Genomic DNA, 19695 nt, shown 5'->3' on the forward strand with positions numbered 1-19695 from the left:
TACTGTATAAATTGGAACATAATTGTTACTTCAGGCAGGTCACAAATCTGCTTTGGCAGGAGTATATCACTCACAGTACATTGATTATAAAAATTAGTTAATTCAAGACAAACATTACATTCTCTGAATCCTGGCACAAATCCCTCCAAATCCTCCATGCATTACTGATGTTCAGCTAAAAGATAGCTATCCATCAGGTCAGTTGATTCTCTGCAGACTTGATTTAGATGATACTTACACTAGTGCATCCACCAAGAAGAGATAGATCTCATTTATTAAATTTGTCAGGCGGGAACCTAAATGATGGGATTTAGTAATATTGCATTAACCTGTTGCTTTTATTTACTACACCCAGTCTTACTGGCGTAAATCTTCCCATGAAGAATGTCTCCTAATTCATTCAGTTTGACTCCTCATTGGGAACAGGGGTGGCTGTTTGCAAGGTACATTCTCATGAGAACAAGCATTTTCGAGTGCTTCTGTGCCAGGGACAATGTTGATGCTCTGCTCAGGTCTTATTGAATAACTCTGTAAGGGTGGTGTGTGCGTGCGTGCGTGTGTGTGTGTGTTGGGAGGGGGAAGTGCAGCAAACTGGGCTTTGGCATCCTTTCACTTCCAACAGCAAGCATCTGCAGCTGTTTTTCAGGAGCCTGCCCTCAGGCTACTAGGGCCTGTTTGGCCACACAGAAGTGTCTAGGCCAGCGGTTCTCAACCTGTGGGTCGTGACCCCTTTGGGGGTCGACCGACCCTTTCACAGGGATCGCCTAAGACCATCAAAAACAAAAAGATACTTACATTAAGATTCATAACAGTAGCAAAATTACAGTTATAGAGTAGCAACAAAAAGAATTTTATGGTTGGGGGTCACCATAACATGAGGAGCTGTATTAAGGGGTCGTGACATTAGGAAGGTTGAGAACTGCTGTTCTAGGCATTTACATTCCCCAGGGGCAGGCCTTATTCAATAACTGATGGGTTTAGGAGCATGCAAGCCCACTTCCTTTAATGCAGGGTAATTCGTAGTCCACTGATCACCAGCAAGATCAAACTGAAGCCACTCTTCTACAAAGTTGGGACAAAATTGTACCTTTGCTTGGCTTCTTCCCTTTCTCTGTCTCTGTTCCTCATATCCATAATTCTGGGAGTAGTTCCTTAATAAATCATGTGTACATGAATCTTTGTGTCAGGGTCAGCTTCTGGGAGGACCAGATCTAAGACACTCTGAGTGCTAGATATAGGGTAGGCACTTCAAATCCACCATCTCATTTAATCCTCACGATAAACCCTATGAGCTAAGTATTATCATCACCCTCATTTTATAGATGAGGATATGAAATTCAAAGAAGGTTAAGAGACTTTGGCCACCAGCATTCCAGTTATTGCTGTATAGAAAGCCACCCCCAAACTTAGTGGCTTGCAACAATTAATGATTTTGCTCATGAACCTGCAATTTGGATAGGGCTTGGTGGGAGCAGCTCTTTCAGCTCTATGCAGTGCCAGCTGGGGGCAGCTGCACTGAGACTGAGTGGCCCTTCTCCAACATGGCTCACTTACACAGCTGGCAAGGATGCAAGATGGTGGCCTCTCTCCTGTGCCTCTCTGTGGGTTGCTTGGGCTTCCTCACAGCATGGTAGCTGGGCTCTAAGGTCAAGTATCTTAAGAGAGAGAGACAGAGAAAATGACAGTCTCTCAAACCTGGGCCTGGAAACAAACATAGCCTCACTTCTGCTATATTCTGTCTATCAAGCAGTTGCAGAATCCAGAATATATCTGTATCTGTCTGGCTAGCTATATATCTCCACCTCTTGATGGGAAGAGGGTCAAAGCATTTGGGGACCATATTTTTAAATTGCCATACTAGTGAGCTAGTAAGAGCTGAAGACAAGATCTAAACCCAGGCCTGCCTAAATCGATAGCCTATCCTGCTTCTGAATATCCTTATGGGTCAGGTTGTCTCCCACTTATTGGCTGAGCCCTTCTCTGGGGTGATGCTCTGTCTTTTATAAAACATACATCTTGAAGGAGTCAAGTCAACTGGCACCTTTTAGGATGGATAGTCTATGCTGGTGTATAGGATCTAATAAGCCATATCTCATTTTGGGCTAGAAAAGAAGTTAAATAAATTTTGAAATTGAAAATTGTAAGCCAATTTGGGATGTTAAAAATGTTTAATGGTAAAGATTTTTCTTTTTAATTTATATTGAAAAACCAATCATTGGAGATAGATTAGTTGTGGTTAGGTGGCAGAAAGGGATGTGTGAATAGCACATGTTTGGATCCTGGAGAAGGACAAAGGAAACATGAGGCTGATTTATTTCAGGGCTCAATAAATAATAAGTGAATACAAAGAAAAAAAGGCAGAAGGGCCTGAATGAGTCAAGGGCAGACATCTAGACACAGGCAGCCATTTGTGGAGAGAGGAAAAAAATGGGATATTTGAGCAATATTATGCTTGGCCCAGGCCCAGTCCCCAAGTCTGGGGTACCAGGCAGGTATTGGTAACAAGATTAGTGACAAGCAGGTAAAATTAGGATAAACAGTCAGAAAAGGACCAAAGATGGCATTGGTTTGATGTTGGGCCATTAAGCACTTGTCTTTATTAAGCTTTCTTGAATTCACCAAGTCCAGGAATAGCACTAGTTTTGGACCCTAAGATAGGGCTGAACCTGCAGGTGAGAGCTTGCATAAGGCAGCTGGCATGATAGGGATGGGAAGGAGGCACGTGTAGGTCATTATCACAGGGGCCCTCTCTGGGGAGAGCAGTTCTGACTGACACCCAGAGACTGAGACAGAACTTGAGCTTTAGACTCAAAACAGACCTTATATTTAAAAACCAGCCCCATGACTTTTGCTGTGTGATCTTAGCCAACTTTTATTTTTCAGCTTCTCCTCCATAGTTTAACAATTTGTAAAAGGGGACAATGATAGCTAGTTCGTAATTTTTTTTGTATGATATTGCCAATAAAGCATACAAAGTTTTTGGCATATTTCAGGTATGATATATATGTTAATGTTATGAATGGTAATTTTCCTGGGTGTGAAATGTGTGGAGTGAAAATGGAAGTCAGATGTTTATGTTACAAGGAATCAACCTGAACCCTGTAACTAAGGTGGGTGCCCAGTTGACCTCCTGGCGTAGATTCTGCATGAGATTGTTCATGTACAGTGTCTTGTCCTTATTGTCTATTCAATAGGACCTGGGTAGAGCTGGATGCTTACACTGTATGATGGTTCAACATAAGCATTAGCAACTAAAGTTTGGGGAGAAAATCATAGAATTTTAGAGCTACAAAGCAACCTGATGTAATATCATCATCACGGATAGCTGAGGCTTGGGAAGGGAAAATAACTTACTCAGATTTACCCAACTAGTCAGTGGGAGTGGAAGGGCTGTAGCTTGGTCACTAACTCGCAGTCTCTTATAGTTCTTATCACTAATGCCCAAGCTACTCCAAGGAGTCAAGTTCCAATAATAATAGCAAAACAATGGCTATTATTATTCTTCACAACATCTATCATCAACCAGACACTGTTTAAAGTGCTTTATATTTATATTTCATTTAATCTTCCTAATTGTATGATGTAAGTACTACTATTATCTCCATTTATAGATGAGGAAGCGGAGGAAGCTTACCCAAGGAATTTGCCAAAGATCATAGTGCTAGGAAGTGGTTGTGCTGGGGCGGGGGTGGGGGGCCTCCAGAGCCCCTACTTTTGACCCGTCTGCCACACTGCCTCCTATGCATTTCAGTGGCTGAGAAGATAACGACCACATAAGGCGCCAGATGGCTAATGGATGGTAGGTCTTCCCACTCTCTTTTGCTATTGTTTCTGAGTCCTGCTGACCTGCAGAGTTATCTTCCGCCCCTCTTTAAAAAGTTGTGACACTCTTTTGTTGCTACTTATCTGAGGATCCGGTTCAAGTTGCAGTTTAGATCCTTCAGGGCGTGTATTGCTACTATTTTATACACTAAGCATAGGTTTCCTTTTATTTCACACAGGATCATTACAGTGCAAGCTTTTGCTGTTAGTCAGGACATACTGGTATCTCCCAATAAAGAGGAAAGTTGAGACAGCTGAGAGTTAGCAGTCCAAGCTTTTCTTCTGGGTCCTATGTTTAGGAAAATATCATGAAGTATCTCTTTAGCAAGCTGAAAGAGTGAATTCCTGAACAGGTATAAAAAGATTTGTTAGGTGCAATGAAGAAGGAAAACATGAGCTTGATAATGTCTGGAAAAGAAGATAACCAGGCACAAAAATGAAAGCTAGATACACAATTCCTCAGCATCACTTAGAGCTGAAGTCACATGAACTACTTCTGGCCAATGAGATGTAAGGGGAAATCTGCTTGGGGTACCTGAAAATGTCTTTGCTTTCCTAATAAAAGGTACAGGCAGGAGAGAACTTACCGTGGCCACCTTCTCTCTTTGAACTTGTCCATGATGCCTGGGGCATGGCTGTCATCTTGTGACTGTGAAAGCAGCAAGCACTAAGCGGAAAAGCTAGCATGCTGTGGTGGGAGGAGCAGAAACAAGGGATCTAGGTCCTCGACAACACTGCTGAGCTTTTTAAATGCCACCAGCAACAGCCTATCTCTAACTCTCTAACTTTCTTTTCATATGAGAAAAATAAAACCCTAATTGTTTACAAAGAATTGCTGTCAAAACGTTAAGAGATTAGTAAAAATTACTTGAGGGTAAACGGAAGCTAAAAACTGATTTAAAAGGTGACCTAGAGGGAGAATCTAAAGAATTCAATCAATTGAATAGCTAAATTTTGTGTTGAACCTGCTTTTGTTTCTGCGACTAAAAATTAGAAGTCTCAAATAAATCATTCCTCATTCCTCCACTGTCCAGTAAAAAACTTGGCAAGATGAGCTCTGCAAGAACTATGTCTAGATTTTTTTGCTGTGCACAGTGAGAGCTCCTTACTGCTTTGCTGAGAGGCAGATCCCAGCTTAATTCCCAGAAACTGGCATGGAAAAGCACCGCCTTATGCACAGTTCCTTCACTGCACACTCCAGTCTGCGCTGGAATTTGCTGTCACGTGCCTGTTTCCTCCTATTAAAGGAGCTGTGACTAACTGTATTTGTAGCCCCAGAGGTTAGTACAGTGCCTGGCACTTGGTTGGTGCTTGCATCAGTCGGGTTCCCAACAGAAAGCAATTGGTGCACTCAGATAGAGAGAACTCAAAGTTTACTAAAATGATTATTTACAAAGGCGTGAGTAGAATGCAGGTAACCAAAAGGTAGCGTGCAGTACCCTGAGTTAGCAGTGGTGGGGAGCCATTACCACCCCATCTGAAGGGGTGAGAGGAGGAGAGGTTGCTGGAACCCAGAGACCCAGTGAGCTGTGTGAAAAGGGCGTCTTTATTCCAGGGCTACCCATGACAAACTGCCCATGGCAACCCCCTAGAGAAGCAGCAAGGGAATCAATTCTCTGAGCTTACTCTCCTCTGTCCTTTCTCTCCCACTGCTGCTCCTCAGTGACTGAATCCAGCTGGGTGCCATGGGCAAGGGCACCCTGTAGATACAGTCTGTACAGTTGGATCTCCTGGGGCTCAGAGCAGAGTGGACAAGCATGGAGAGTTGCTATGTAGAGGGGAGAGGCAGATACCCAGCACAGCACTAATAAATAACTGCTGTATGTGTGACTGCCATGTTCAGATAGCATGTTCCCTCAGGGAGTGAGTCATATAGGCTGCACGTTTCTCTTTTTCTCCCTCCTCTGTTCCCTCCCTTTCTCTATTTGCCTCTTTCCACTCACTTATTTAATAAATGTTTGTGACTTGCTGCATGCTATATGCCAAATCACTGTGCTGAGCACCAGAATATGAAGAGCAATAGGACACCATTGCTAGAAATAACACACTGGGGTAAGATAGTGAAAGTATTACGGGGGTTTTTGGTCAGGGAACACAGAAATAAATGTCCATTTCCTGTGCTGCGCCACTACCCTGCAAGATTCCAGAAGGAAATATCTGTATGTAGAAGGGAGTGACGAAAAGCAAGGTGTCCCCATCAGTCAGGCCTCGGAAGCTGGGCTGGACCATATGGGGGGCCCCTCCTTGCTTCTTGGGAAGGCCCAAGTAGCTAACGCCAGAGCAGGCTAAGGCTTTGCTTTCCATTCATAACGCCAACCCCAATCCTGGGATATAATCATCCCGATTAGACTGAAAGCTGCTTTTGCCTTAATTCTCCTCTCAGTCTGTTCCCTGCTTAGGGATTTCTCTTTCTTTATTTCCGAGAAGGTTTAGTACTGCTTCCAGGTTATCTTGCTTCTTCCATGCTAGGATCATTCCTAGGAAGAAGGATTATCTGTGTTCACAGTGTGAGCATAGGAAGGATGACAGGACCTGATCTGAGCTATCAAAACTTCCTTCACCTCTTGGCTAATACATGAAACTCCACCTACATTGCCCATTTCCTTGGCCTGATTTTGTTATGAAGGCAGTGCCAGTCAGAAAGAAGAGAAGCAGGCACTGAGGGGTGAAAAGATAAGGCTGAGAGCACTGAAGAGAACTCTATGCCAAGACAATTTTGCTGCAAGTTGGCCTTCCTTCTGGCCTGGCTGAGGGTTCATTTAGTGACTCTATTTACTCGAGAGATTGTTCCTCCCTCTCCCCCTGCTTCCTCCCCTCCCTGCCTTCCTTTTTTCTTTTCTTTTACGGTTCTTTGTCTTTAAACACAGGCATAGATTTGTGTAACCACCACTACAATCAAGACCAGCTCCATCACCCCAAAACCTCCTCTGTGCTATCCTTCATAGTCACGCTCTACCCCGACTCCTGCCTCTGGGAATCACTAGTTTATTCTCCATCGCTATTATTTTGTCTTTTCGAGAATGACACATAAGTAGAGTCATAGAGTGTGTCACCTTTGGCTTCTTTCACTCAGCATAGCGCCTGTGAGGCTCGTCCACATCGTTGTGTGCTAAACGATCTGCTTATCATTCTTCACTCATGCGCTGGATCTGCTCTCACTCGACAACACAATGCCTGCAGTGTCAAGACTGGGACATTATACTGCCTGTTGTTCAACTCTTAATAAAAGCCTGTGTTCTAGGCAGGCTAACTTATTTTCAAGGAATACAGACCCACTCAGTCTCACCCAAGAAAATGGGAGCTTCTTATAAGAATCCAGGGCTCACCCAGGAATCCAAAAATAAGACTGTCTTCATAGCCAGGTCTAGAAATGGGAGGTGGTTTTGGACCCAAGGCAGCTTTTGGGGTGAGTATATGACGATCACAGCCTCTCTCTCAGGTGCTGCATATTCTCTCACTTGCATTGTTTCTGTCTGTGTAGAGATGCTCTGTTCTTACTCTTTACCAGCTGGCTGTTCCTGATTACATATGGCTTCTATGCCCTCTTCCCCAACCTCAGCCTTTCCCACTCCCACCCTTAGAACCACTTCTGATTTCAACTGGGGTTTTGGATTCAAATTCCTGGGGAACAATCCAATTAGTTCCGTTCATTGTTCAAGCCCTACACACCTATGTCCAGTGCAGGTGGGGCCATGGTGGGGTGTTGGAGTAGATTCCTTAGAACAGGGAGAGTTGGAGGGTGGGGCAGGCCATGATTGACTGCTCTAGTATTTTCCATCAAGAAAGTACTCTTTATGGAGGACAATTGAAAGGTCCATCCGTTTCTTCAGATAGCCTGTTCTTCATTCTTGGATCAAGCCAGCCATAAGAAAGATGTGGTCAGGCCATCTTGCTTGGCCTCCAACAGGCTGCTTTCATGAGCTATGCTTTGTTATTCTGCTGGCTTTCACTGAGAGAAATGACAAAAGCCCTATTGAAACTGTGGCTGTGTTTTCTGTTGTTGAAGGACATTATCCTTGCAGTGTATCTAATATGAAGCTCCCTGTGAGGAACTTATTTTAGGGGAAAATTTAAGGACACACTTTACTCATACTTCCTCTGAGGAATTGACATACTTCCTTTCTCTTGAACAAAAAATGCTGGGTAACTCATCAAGCTCCCTCTGTGTTGGTGCCCAGGAAACTCAGTTCTCAGTAAACCGAGGTTTAGCTAGAGCAGCTGCCCAGCACCTGATGGTCTCCACCTCTGAGTTTTTGGCCTGGTCTTCACATATTCTTATTTTTCTTGATCTTCAATTTAAACATGCATTTGTTCCCTGTGAACCATCTCATCCTATCTCAAAGAATGAGGACTGGTATAAACAAATAAACAGACAAACAAATAAACAAAACCATGCTAGAGAGAGCAATGGACCACAGAGTTTAGTTCCTGAACCCAGACTGCCATCTTGACTGAACTGTCCCATTAAGTCTCTTTCAAGGACAAGTGTCCCCTGAGCTAATGATAACAATCACAATTTTCAAGGTGGGGAAAACCTTAGTAACCACCAAATAGCATGTATTGGGCATTATGCTGAGAGTTCACATTCACAACTTACTTACATCATCTCACTTAATCTTCAGGTGCCAACAAGAGATTGATATTAGAGCAAGTTACTTAAAACTCACTAACAGCACATGAGAAAATGATAATTACGTGAGATGATGGATATGCCAATTAACTTGATTGTGTTGAATATTTCACATATGTATATCAAATCATCAAGTTGTACACGTTGAATGCAGACATTTTTAAATTGTCAGTTATACCTTAATAAAGCTGAAGAAACAAAAACAACCACAACAAAAAAATTAAAGCAAAACACTTGCTAAACATCAGCTTCCTCTTGTTAAAAGGAAGTATTATAATAATACGTTTCCTTTAAGAGTATGATAAAGGTTAAATGAGATAAAATATATAATGACTAACACAGTATATGACATATAGTAGGTACTCAAAAATCTTAGCAGCCTACCCTGTCCAAACCTGTCCTGCCTGCCAATAAGCCTCTCCTGTCATCATTGGTGAACTTCCCATGTAACACATGATGTCAACATTGGTTTTATCTCATGTAAGTATCTCCTTGGGGCTTTGCTTCTGTTACTTCCAAGTGCTTAACTTATTGGACTATGGTCAGGGCACAAATGATGCTTATCATCCCTAGTCTATTCGTAAGCATAGAAGGATAATTCCTGGAAGTCATTTTTGATGATGATAAAGATGAGATTTTACCTGTGGAAAGTTGTTGCAGCTACCTTTGAATCTGGGAATAAATGAAGGATAGGTTTGTTTTCTGGAAAAATGTGGATCTGACCCTGATGGACCATGTGGCTTTTGTCGGTGATAGGACTCAGGAGGGGATTGTCACTGGGCAGCTCTGGAGTCATTGCTGCTGACCTGACCTCTCTGAAGGGGCTCACCTGTGCTCCTCTAACAAGAACTGCTCCTTGTACTGTGGGGCAGTTGGGAGCCATTAGGCTTGGTTGTGGCTTTATAATCTTTATTGTAATCTACCATGGGGCCCATAAGTATTTAGCCAGAGAGACTGCTCCTGAGCTCCAGTGACACAGAACAGGTCAATAGCAGGTCAACTGTTTTAAAAAGCTGCACAGGTTGCTTAACACAGTAGCACTTGACAAGGCATCCTTGCCAGGCAGATCCGAAGTGGACACGGTGATCTTCTGTGCAAAGAGCTCAGCGCAGGGAGCCAATTAGAACCTGGGTGTCACTCTCATCTCACTTCCACCTGCAGCCCCTTGAAGGAGAAACACTGATACTGTCATTGAGAGAGCAAAAGGAGTATTTGTGCAGAACCAATGAGATCACAGTCACATTTCACATCCCTTTAATAGATTGTGGCTGCTAGGAATGATATTTTCTCATTATTAATACTTTCCTGGACATTATTCCAAACCAAATTGTCCTGAGACCAGGCTGATCGGAAGAATTAGGATGCCACATCTTTAGTTTCCACCCAGGTGACTTAGAATTAAAGGTCTCTGTCAAATGTTTTTAGCGACCTTCATCTCAGAATCTCAGACATCAAATGACTAAGAATCTGATAGTATGGGGGGGTGAGGGTGGGGGAGTGTTATTTTCTAGTCACTGACTTGGATTTCAAGTATTGAATTACACAGAAAGTCAGAATGTTTATACCCAAGGGGCTACAGGAGAGGCTCACAATCAAAAACCTTTCCTGAGACACTCCAGGGTACTGGAACTCCTATCCGGCCCAATGGAGCTCCTGTCTCACCTGCTTAAACTTGAACTAGAGGGGGCAACCCCTTTTTGGGGAGAGTGGATTTAAGCAACATACTGGAATCCCTAGTCCTCAAAATTCCTTCCCTAAACATCCATTTCTTGTATGAATGTAGAAATGTCTTTTGGGCAGCCACCTTGGGAAAGCAGATACAACCCCCACTTCCCTCAATGTAGGCTCTTTCTGAAAGACCTTGATTTGAAGACTTGGGACACATTTATGTTAATTGCTCCCCAGCAAGGAGAAGGTGGAAGAGCCAGAGATGTAGTTAATTGTAGCCCCCACCCTCCCAGACAATAACCCTATTGTCCAGAACCTCCAGGGCCTTTAGTGTCATCCCAGCTAGACATTCCTCATCTTTTGTGTTTCCTCATTTCAGGAAACCAGATGTCATGATCTTAGCAGAATATGCAATTCTATCCAACACCTTGACACCTTCCTGTCCTTGAGAACTTCCCTCTCTGGCAGCAGCCAGAAGCCTCCTCAAGGAGGAGGATGCTGAGCAAGTGAGAAAGGGAAGGAGGGGATGAGCACCCCTAGTCCAGGGGAAAAGATGCCAAAGGAGAAAGAGAAAGTCAAACCTGAGTGCAAATAAACCACAAATAACAGCAAGTGTGTATATTTGGGGGATGTAGTAAACCTCTGCTATAATGTGTCATGTGGGTATATAATTCAAATCTGAGTTTCCATCATTTTTGACTGTGTCCCATAGTAAGAAATAAATTTTACATTATGACTCAGTACACAGCTTTACAAAACAATGTTCATGCTTACTTCAATGGGATGCATGCTGACATTTTTATTACCTTATCCCACACCATTTTTTCCTACCATATCTTACCTTGCTCTATTTAAACATTTTCTATTCTATTTCACTTTAAGAAAAAAAAGGGGAATAGTGGCTACCCACTAAATTAATTTTATGATTCACTAATAAATCATACCTGGCAATTTCAAAAACAGTGTTTTGTTAAACTTCATGGATGTACAGACTTCTGGATTCATAGACCTGGAGAACCGTAGATCATCTGCTTCCAGTATAACCTCATTTTCCAAGTGAATACACTGAGGTCTAAAGAAGTTGTAATTCATCCTTGATCCTACAGCTGGTTGATGGCAGGAACTGTGTTTTTTCACAAATTTACGTGATGATGCAAGAGGAAGTGGGACGTGGGGCAAAGAGCTGGGGGCAGGAATTTGTACACATGTTCTGTTTAAAACTCGGTGACCTTGAGCAAATTACTTAAATAGTTTGACCTCAGTTTCCTATAAAATGAGCTATAGTGAAGACCAATTAGGAGAGGTTTTGCAAGTGGTGGAGTCCAAAGGTAAAGAATAACTGTTTTCCTTGCCTTTCTGCACTAGCCTATATGCAGGGACAGGTGTTATCTGTATTTCTACACCCCTGGCTTTGAGGCAAGAAGGGTAAAAGTCTGTGCAAGTATTTGGTTTCTGTCTCTTCATCAGACACTCCAAATCCCCCTACTTTAACCTCTCCTCTTTTTTTTATGATTTGTTTTTTCTTCTTAATTTAATCTTATCATTTATTCACATTTCGTAGCAAAGATTTGATTTTTGAGTCTTCTTAAATTATTGAAGGTCGATGAATGGTAAGAAATTAGCAGTCCAGATAGGGGTGATAAACATATTCAAAAACGTCTGTGCCAGTCTGTAGCAACCAATTGACCTGTGTCTCTCTCAGCATGGGAAATGAGTAGGGTCAATCTAGCCATCTGGAAATTCATCTGTTCCACCTGTGTCTTAAGAGAATGAAGTTGTTCTACAAACAGAATCAGTAGAAATGAGTAAGATATGTGGATCCTGCCATCAGTGGGTTCCAGGGGAGAACCACATTGTCCCTGGCGCTGTCAGACAGATGAGATTTTCTCTGATCTGAATGTAAGCAAGAGTTAATGCTCTCATACAAGGAAAAGCCATTCTTTCACGTGATGGCTTTAGACACCACCTGGAGGGCAGAGTCTTGTTCACAGGTGGCTTTGTCCAGAGGGAGGTTCAGTTGCCATCAACCACCTGTCAGGGGCTTTGCTTAGACATTCAAGTTCCTTAGGGATGAGGCTCTCAGGAGAACCAAGGAGGAGGGGACATATTGTGGGCTCTCCTGACAGCTTCTCAGACTTGGTTCATCCTGGATAAGTGCTTTCAGGAGGAGAGTTGAGCTTGATTTGGCCTCATGGTCACCCTGGGGCCATTTCTCTGCTCTGGATTGGAAGAGGTTCCAGGGATTGGAGTTCACTTCTCTAAAGACCTTGATATGTGTTACAACCACAGGAAAAGTTTGCTTGGAAAACATTTAAATAAATCCATCTTTTTATACCATTTTTTTCATATTTGAAAGATATGGCAAGTGTAAGGTTCGTTTTGTTTTTCTCCTATCAACAAAAATTCTGCTTGAATATCTTGTTCAGTTTCTTTAGTAATTTATGCATTCTCAACTCAGTAATTTTCTGCAGAACCAACCTTTTATAAAAAAACGAATTTTTCCAGGGAGAAAATTGCCTTCTTTGTCACTGTAGTCTATATTTAGTGCTTAACTACCTGTGTGACATGACCTGACTTTTCACATCTAACATGAAGATGCTGTACCTGAACAGACATCTTTTTGTGGTGGTAAATGGGACCCACTTGGGAGCCAGGCTGCCTGGATTGGATTTGATTCCTACTTTTCCACTTACTAGTAGTGGTGTGGCTTTGGGAAAATTACTTAACCCATCTGTGTTTCAATTTTTTTTTCATCTAAAATTGGTGATTGTAATAGTACTGGGTTGTCGGAAAAGTCATGACGCATGTTTGCAACAGATGGCACTAGCTCATTTTTGGAAGTACTAGAGTCATTTGCATCTATGTAATTGCTATGTCATTTGACAGCTGACAGTTCTAGTTTCATTCTAAAAAAAATTGAGCGATTTGGTTGAGTTTTGGAGATTTTACAACAAGTTGAAGATGGAAGACCAAACTGCATTTTTGCCATATTTTACTATTTTACTTCCATAAAGGGAAGAACGCGCATCAAGCTTGTGAAAAGTTGCATAAAATTTACGGTGACAATGCTCTACAAGAGCGTCAGTGCCAACGATGGTTCACAAAATTCCGTGCAGGTGATTTTGATCTCAACGATGCTCCTTGGCCAGGAAGGCCCACCAAGGTTGATGAGGACGGAATAAAGGCATCGATCAAGTCAAACCCATGTTACATGACACGAGAGATTATAGAACATTGAACATCCATCATTCAAGCATTCACAGCCACCTGAAGAAGCTGGGATACATAAGCAAGCTCGATATTTGGGTTCCACATGAGCTCAAAGAAGTTCATTTGACGGTGCGTATAAACATCTGTGAAATGCTCAATAAACATGAGGAAAATGATCCTTTTTTGAAGCGACTGATAAATGGTGATGAGAAGTGGATTGTTTACAACAATGTGGTGCACAAATGGTCTTGGTCCTGACGTGATGATTCACCTGAAACGACATCAAAAGCAGACATTCATCAAAGGAAGGTTAAGCTCTCAGTGTGGTGGGATTTTAAAGGTGCCATATTTTTCGAGCTCCTACCAAGGAACCAAACAATCAATTTGAATATGTACTGTCAGCAATTGGACAGTTTGAATGAATCCATCATCCAGAAACATCCAGAGCTTGTTAATCATAAAGGAGTTGTGTTCCATTGCGACAATATGAGACCACACACAAGTTTGATCACCCTTCAAAAATTATTGAAGCTTGGATGGAATGTGTTGCCACACCCACCATACTCGCCTGACCTTGTGCCTTCAGATTTCCACTTGTTTCACTCTCTTCCAAACTCCTTGCGTGGTATAACGTTCAATTCAGATGAGGCTGTAAATCAGTTCCTTGTTCAGTTTTTCGCAAATAAAGACAGGTTCTTCTATGAACAAGGAATTATGCAGCTCACTGAAAGATGGCAAAAGGTTATCGAACAAGACGGGCAATATATCATTGACTGATCTTTGTTCTTTATATAAATAAATTACCTTTGAAAAACATAGACAAAATACGTCATGACTTTTCCAAAGACCCAATAGTATGTGTGTCATGAAAATGATATGAGTTAATGCAATTCCCAGTTATACCAACTGCCATATGAGACTTAGGGTTTTTCTCATTTAGATGATCTGTAAGGTCCCCTGTAGTTTTTAAAGGGGGTGATAAAATTATAATAATGCCATTTTATATTGGAATAGCTATTTATTGCTTATAAGACTTGTCTCCTTATATTGTCCTCCAGATGAGGAAACTGAGGCTGAAAAATTAAGGGACTTGTTGAAATATATATTTTCTTAAGGTGAGCAACTGAGTCTACAGCTAAGCCTTCTGATCCCCAGTTTCTGGCACTTTCCTCACATGATGATGTCATTCAGCCAGTTATTGATATTCCCTCTTAAATGGTCCTCCTCTTGATACCTCTCATTATATTAAAACAGTGTCAAAGTACTGAATGCCACCAGAGACCCAGAAACTTCTGTGACTTGTTCTGCCCCTTTCTTTTTTAATTAAGATAACACTAGCTGTTATAAGAGATAAACTGAAAATCTCAGTGGCTTAACACAATAGCAATTTATGGCTCACTCGTGTAAAGTCCAGTATCAGTGTTCTCAGTTCTCAGTTGGTAGGTGGCCTTCCACGAGGCCTTTCCAGGACACAGGCTCCTTCCACAGTGTCTCCATCCTCCTCCAAGACCTTGGAATTCTCGTCCTTCTAGGTGGTAGGTGAAGCAAAAGATCATGGAGATTTTCTATCCACTTTCTAACCATTTTTAACTCAAAGAGACACACAACATTTCCTTTCTTATTTCAATAGTCAAATCTAGTCATGCAGCCCCACGTAGGTACAAAAAGGGTAGGAAAATATAGTCTCTGGCTATGTAGTCACTTTTTGACAATACTCTAGAAAAACATGAATTTTTGGTCAATAGTTAGTCATCTCGGCCACACTTATTCACCCCACATTCGATCACTTGCCAACCACGCCTATTCTTTCTCCAAATTTTCTTTCATATTAATGTTCTCCTTCTATTCCCATTGCCACCACCCTAGTTTAGGCTCTTCTAATCTCACACTGAGATATTATCATAGCTCCTTAAGCGATTTCCTTGCTTCTATTCTTCACAATTTTCCATGTCCCCCACATGCGACAGCTAGATTAATCATCCTGAACTACTCTTTCAAAATGTCATTTTTATTGGCTCCATCCAGCAACAACTCAACAAACAGCAAAAGGGCTCCTATCCATACAGTAATAGGCACTGAAGGGACATGAATGAATAATACCTGATTCCTACTTTCAGTTGCTTACAGTGAACGATGGATGAGGACAGGAAGCAAGTGCTAGGATAGCAGTACCAATAAATTGCTATGTGTATACAGAGAAGGGAGATATTGATTTCTCAGAAGGGAAAAGCAATTCTAGTTAAGAATTATTAAGGGAACTGAAGCACAAGACTTGGGAGCAGGTAATGTGAGTACACTTAGTTTCTGAAACTGAGCTCAAATCCCTGAACCTAGGAGAATTTCATTTCAGGGAGCTGAGAGAGGTACAACTGAAACTGCTGGGTAACTTGATAACCTTTAGGGCATGGTGATTTGGAAAGGTTCTGCGAGAATAAAGATAAGTAAATGTCTGAATTAAAAAAAAAAGAATATTGGGGATTCTATATTCTATAGTCTAGCAAGCTTGATATCTATATTTAGAAAAAGTATAGATCTTATTAATAAGTACATGGAACAAACCTAGCTCGCTATGAACAAATCCTCTCAGATTGGTCTTGTTTTCTCCCTTTTAATAGAATCAGAGTTAAAGATCAATGGGAGATAGAGATTCAGTTTATCTGAATTTCAACTAGCATTCTGATCAATTTGAATGAAATTTTTATGGAGAAGTTGGAACAATGTGGTTTGGATGATTGCATGGTTGGTGGGTTTAAGTTGTTAAATGAATTAGTAAAACTTGGAGGAAAGTTTATAGAGGTATGTTCCAGGAACCTGTCATTGCCAACACCCCCGTTAAAAAAAAATTAATGATTTTGGTGGAAGACTTGATGTCCAAACTAATGTTGATATGAATTTGGGAGCTAAGCTAATATTTTTGAAGTAATGAATTCTTAAAATTCTCTGGGTAATTTTCTAAACTTGAGGTTGGAGTGAAAAAAGAGAAATGAGATGTTGTCTTATGTATGATAATTTTCCTCTGTATGCATTTATCCTCTTTGGAAAAGATAAAAGCCAAGGAAAGCATTTCTAATATATTTTGACTTAGAAGTGATCACGTATTACAAGCTACTTTGTACCAGTTAGCACGACTCAGCCAGAAGGATGTCCTTGTTTATTAAAGTTAGAAAAGAAGTGGTCAAATAGAAGTTAGACCCTGAATCCTCTGCCTGAGTTTCAGGAGGAAATAAGTCAGTGAGTTAAATCTTCCTCCACACGTCCCCAATCCCTACCCTGCTCTACTTCTAAAGTAATAGCTTTGGGGCAAAGGATCAGTGAGAAGCTGACTGTGCGCTGATGAACAGAAGTTTGAAAATTCAGCGTAGAACCTTGGGCACCAACTGGAAGTCCTATGGTTGGCAGTACCAGGAGATGTCTGAAGGCCCAACTCTACTCCTCTGGGTGCTCCAGAATGAAAAACAAGGGGGCTGCTAAGCCAAACCATGGTTTAGATGGAGTGAGTAAAATCATGATACCATAAGCCAACTCCATCCTGAGGAGCAGAACCCTGGAGTATCTCCTACTCTTGGACCCGGGGTGAAGGAATATTGGGTGACCATGAACCTAATAAATGGACTACTTTTCTTTTATGTTAATAAATGCCCAGTGCTAAAGAGTGCTTCATTCAGTTGAGTCGTGCAAGGGGCCGTCTTCTGAGTTAGCAAGGACCCATATCTGGAAATGTTGAAACAGATGCTACATGGTCCCTTGCTAGTGATGTTATAGAGGGAGGTCCTAAGCACTGCAGGGGACAGGAAAGCTTTAGGAGGAGGGGACTTTGAACATCTGTTGGATACCAAAATAGGCAAACTCCCAATTTGCATTTATAGCCTCTACTGTCTGGTTAAGAGCTTGGACTTTGGCATCAGAAATATCTGGGTTTTCATCTCAGCTCTGCTGCTTGATTTTGAAACATTGAACAAGTTGGTTCACCTTTATGTCCCTCAGTTTGTTTATCTGTAAATGGGGATGGATACAATGGTAGTATATCAACAGTTGCCTCCTCAAAGACAACTTAGAAACCTGTTAATCAAACACAGCTAACTTTATTAGACTTACAGCAGTAAAGGAGAGATCACCATTTGGCAAAGACTATATTGTATCAGAATGGGGGAGTTCAGAGAGGCTGTTTTAGGGCCTGAGCTGTGTGACTTTAAGGCGGGTCTTGAAAGGCAGGAAAGGTTGGGATTGGCAGTTTATGACAATAGCTTTGGATTGGTGGGCATTGAGGCAGGGTCTTGAAGTGAGCTATTTTAGTTGCTTCCAGCCTTATCTTCTAGGAGTAAGTATTTTGGGAACAAGTAGCTAAACTATTTTTGCCTGGTCCTTGTATTATTTCCAGGAATAGAAAACTATGTTGGTTTCCATTACTACTTACCACACAAGGTTGTTATGAAGATTAAATAAAATGATGGAGGAAAAGTACATAAAACACCCAGCAGGTGTTTAGCAAATCTTAGTCAATATGAACAATAACTATTCACTCCTTTCTACTCCCAGTGTTACTGATAGCCAAAAGAAGCAGCACCTTTATATGTCAATATCTTTAGAAATATCATCCTCTCATCCTGGAATTTCCTCTCCCAGTTTATGCTATTCTAGACAAATACAAAACTCCAGAGCTGCTCAATGTCCTTTACTCCAGCCTGCCTTCCAAGACCTCTCCTAGTCGGGAGAGATTTTGTCTTCTGAATGGCAAGCCTTAGTTTGGAGCTCTCCTTAGTGATTCGCATTGCATGCTACTTTCTACCTCTGATAGTTACATGCATCTAGACATTATTTCTCCTGTTAGACTCTTAAATCTTGCTCCCCACCCCCACCCCACACCTGCCATATAGTCCCCCAGAGTGCTCAGCTCAGAGCCCTGTCCAGGGTGTGGTTCTCTAAATGCTTGCTGATTTAATAAAAATAATTAATTACTGACCAAACATAAAACTGAAGACCTTAGACAAGAACAGCAGTTTAAGGCAAAGCCTGGGTCTTTTTGTGTACTTTGCACACAATAGGTGAATCCAATACCTTGAGCTATCTGTAAATGTGATGATGATAGGCCTGATAATAGGAAGAAGGATGTATGTGGAAATAGTGAGAAGGCCACTGAATGTCATGCAGAAGAAAGTGGTGGTGGGAGAATCAAAAGAGCCAGTAGTCAAGGTCAGAGATATGGGCAAAAAAAGACCACTTCAAACACGAGTCATTGGCTATAGCTCATGGTTAAAGATCTAACAGAAAAGACCAATAATCAAATTCATAAAATAATCCTGTTTCCCTTAGGTCATGGTCATTGCTTGTTACCACATTTATCAAAATTCCCCTCTTGGGATCCATCTGACAGGCTCTACAATATCTTTGAAGTTAACCTTGGAAATAGAGACCTAATTTTTTAAGTTAGAAGCTGATTATGTTCATTTAATATTTATTAAATCCCCCATACATAATTTATTAAATATTTTAATGAAAAAAACATGTTGCATTATTTTATAGTAATAGCTACCATTTTATAAATGTGGTGCTTTGTTATACATTAATTCATGTAATCTTCAGAATAATCCCATAAATCTTTTTACCCCTATGTTCCCTGGGGGAAACAGGGGTTCAAGGGGGTTAAGACACTTGCCCAGAGTCTCTCAGCAACCAAATGGTAGACCCAAAATTCAAACCTAGGGTGGCTTCAATCCAAAGTCATATTTTTAACCACAAAAGTAATTGAATATACATATACACACACATATTAAGTAAGGCTCTCATCTAAAAGTAAGATTTTTTTACTATATGAAACTGATTGTGAGGGCTCAGGGGAAACATTGTGGAAGAGGTAGTATATGAATATTATATTAAAAGTTATATACGTTTATCTAAGAAACTTACATTGGTTTAATTATACATACATATATTCATATATATAAACTCAACTAATTATAAATATGATAAAAGTACATATTTCTATCAAATTTTCTCAACAGTCCTTAGCTATCTCAGTTTTATATACTCTTACATATACATTATTGTTATGAGAAATGTATATTTATTAATAAATGAAGGGGAAAACAGGCCAAATAGTCAAGGAATATTAAAGGCTCAAAGTTTATTCATTTATTTTTATATAAACTATTAATAACAAGTATAATGTGAACATGGGGCCCTTAGACCCTTAAAGGGGCTCTGGAGTTTATATGTAATTTAAAAAATAGTTTTGTTTTGGGCCAGCCGAGTGGCGCGATGGTTAAGAACTGGCTTGGGTCGCCAGAGGACCCCGGTTCGGATCCCACATATGAGGGCCAGTGACACTGCCCTCTACAGCTAAGATGCTGAACAACAGCTCAACCTGG

Source organism: Hipposideros armiger, unplaced genomic scaffold (assembly GCF_001890085.2).
Source record: "Hipposideros armiger isolate ML-2016 unplaced genomic scaffold, ASM189008v1 scaffold_59, whole genome shotgun sequence".
Lineage (NCBI taxonomy): Eukaryota > Metazoa > Chordata > Mammalia > Chiroptera > Hipposideridae > Hipposideros > Hipposideros armiger.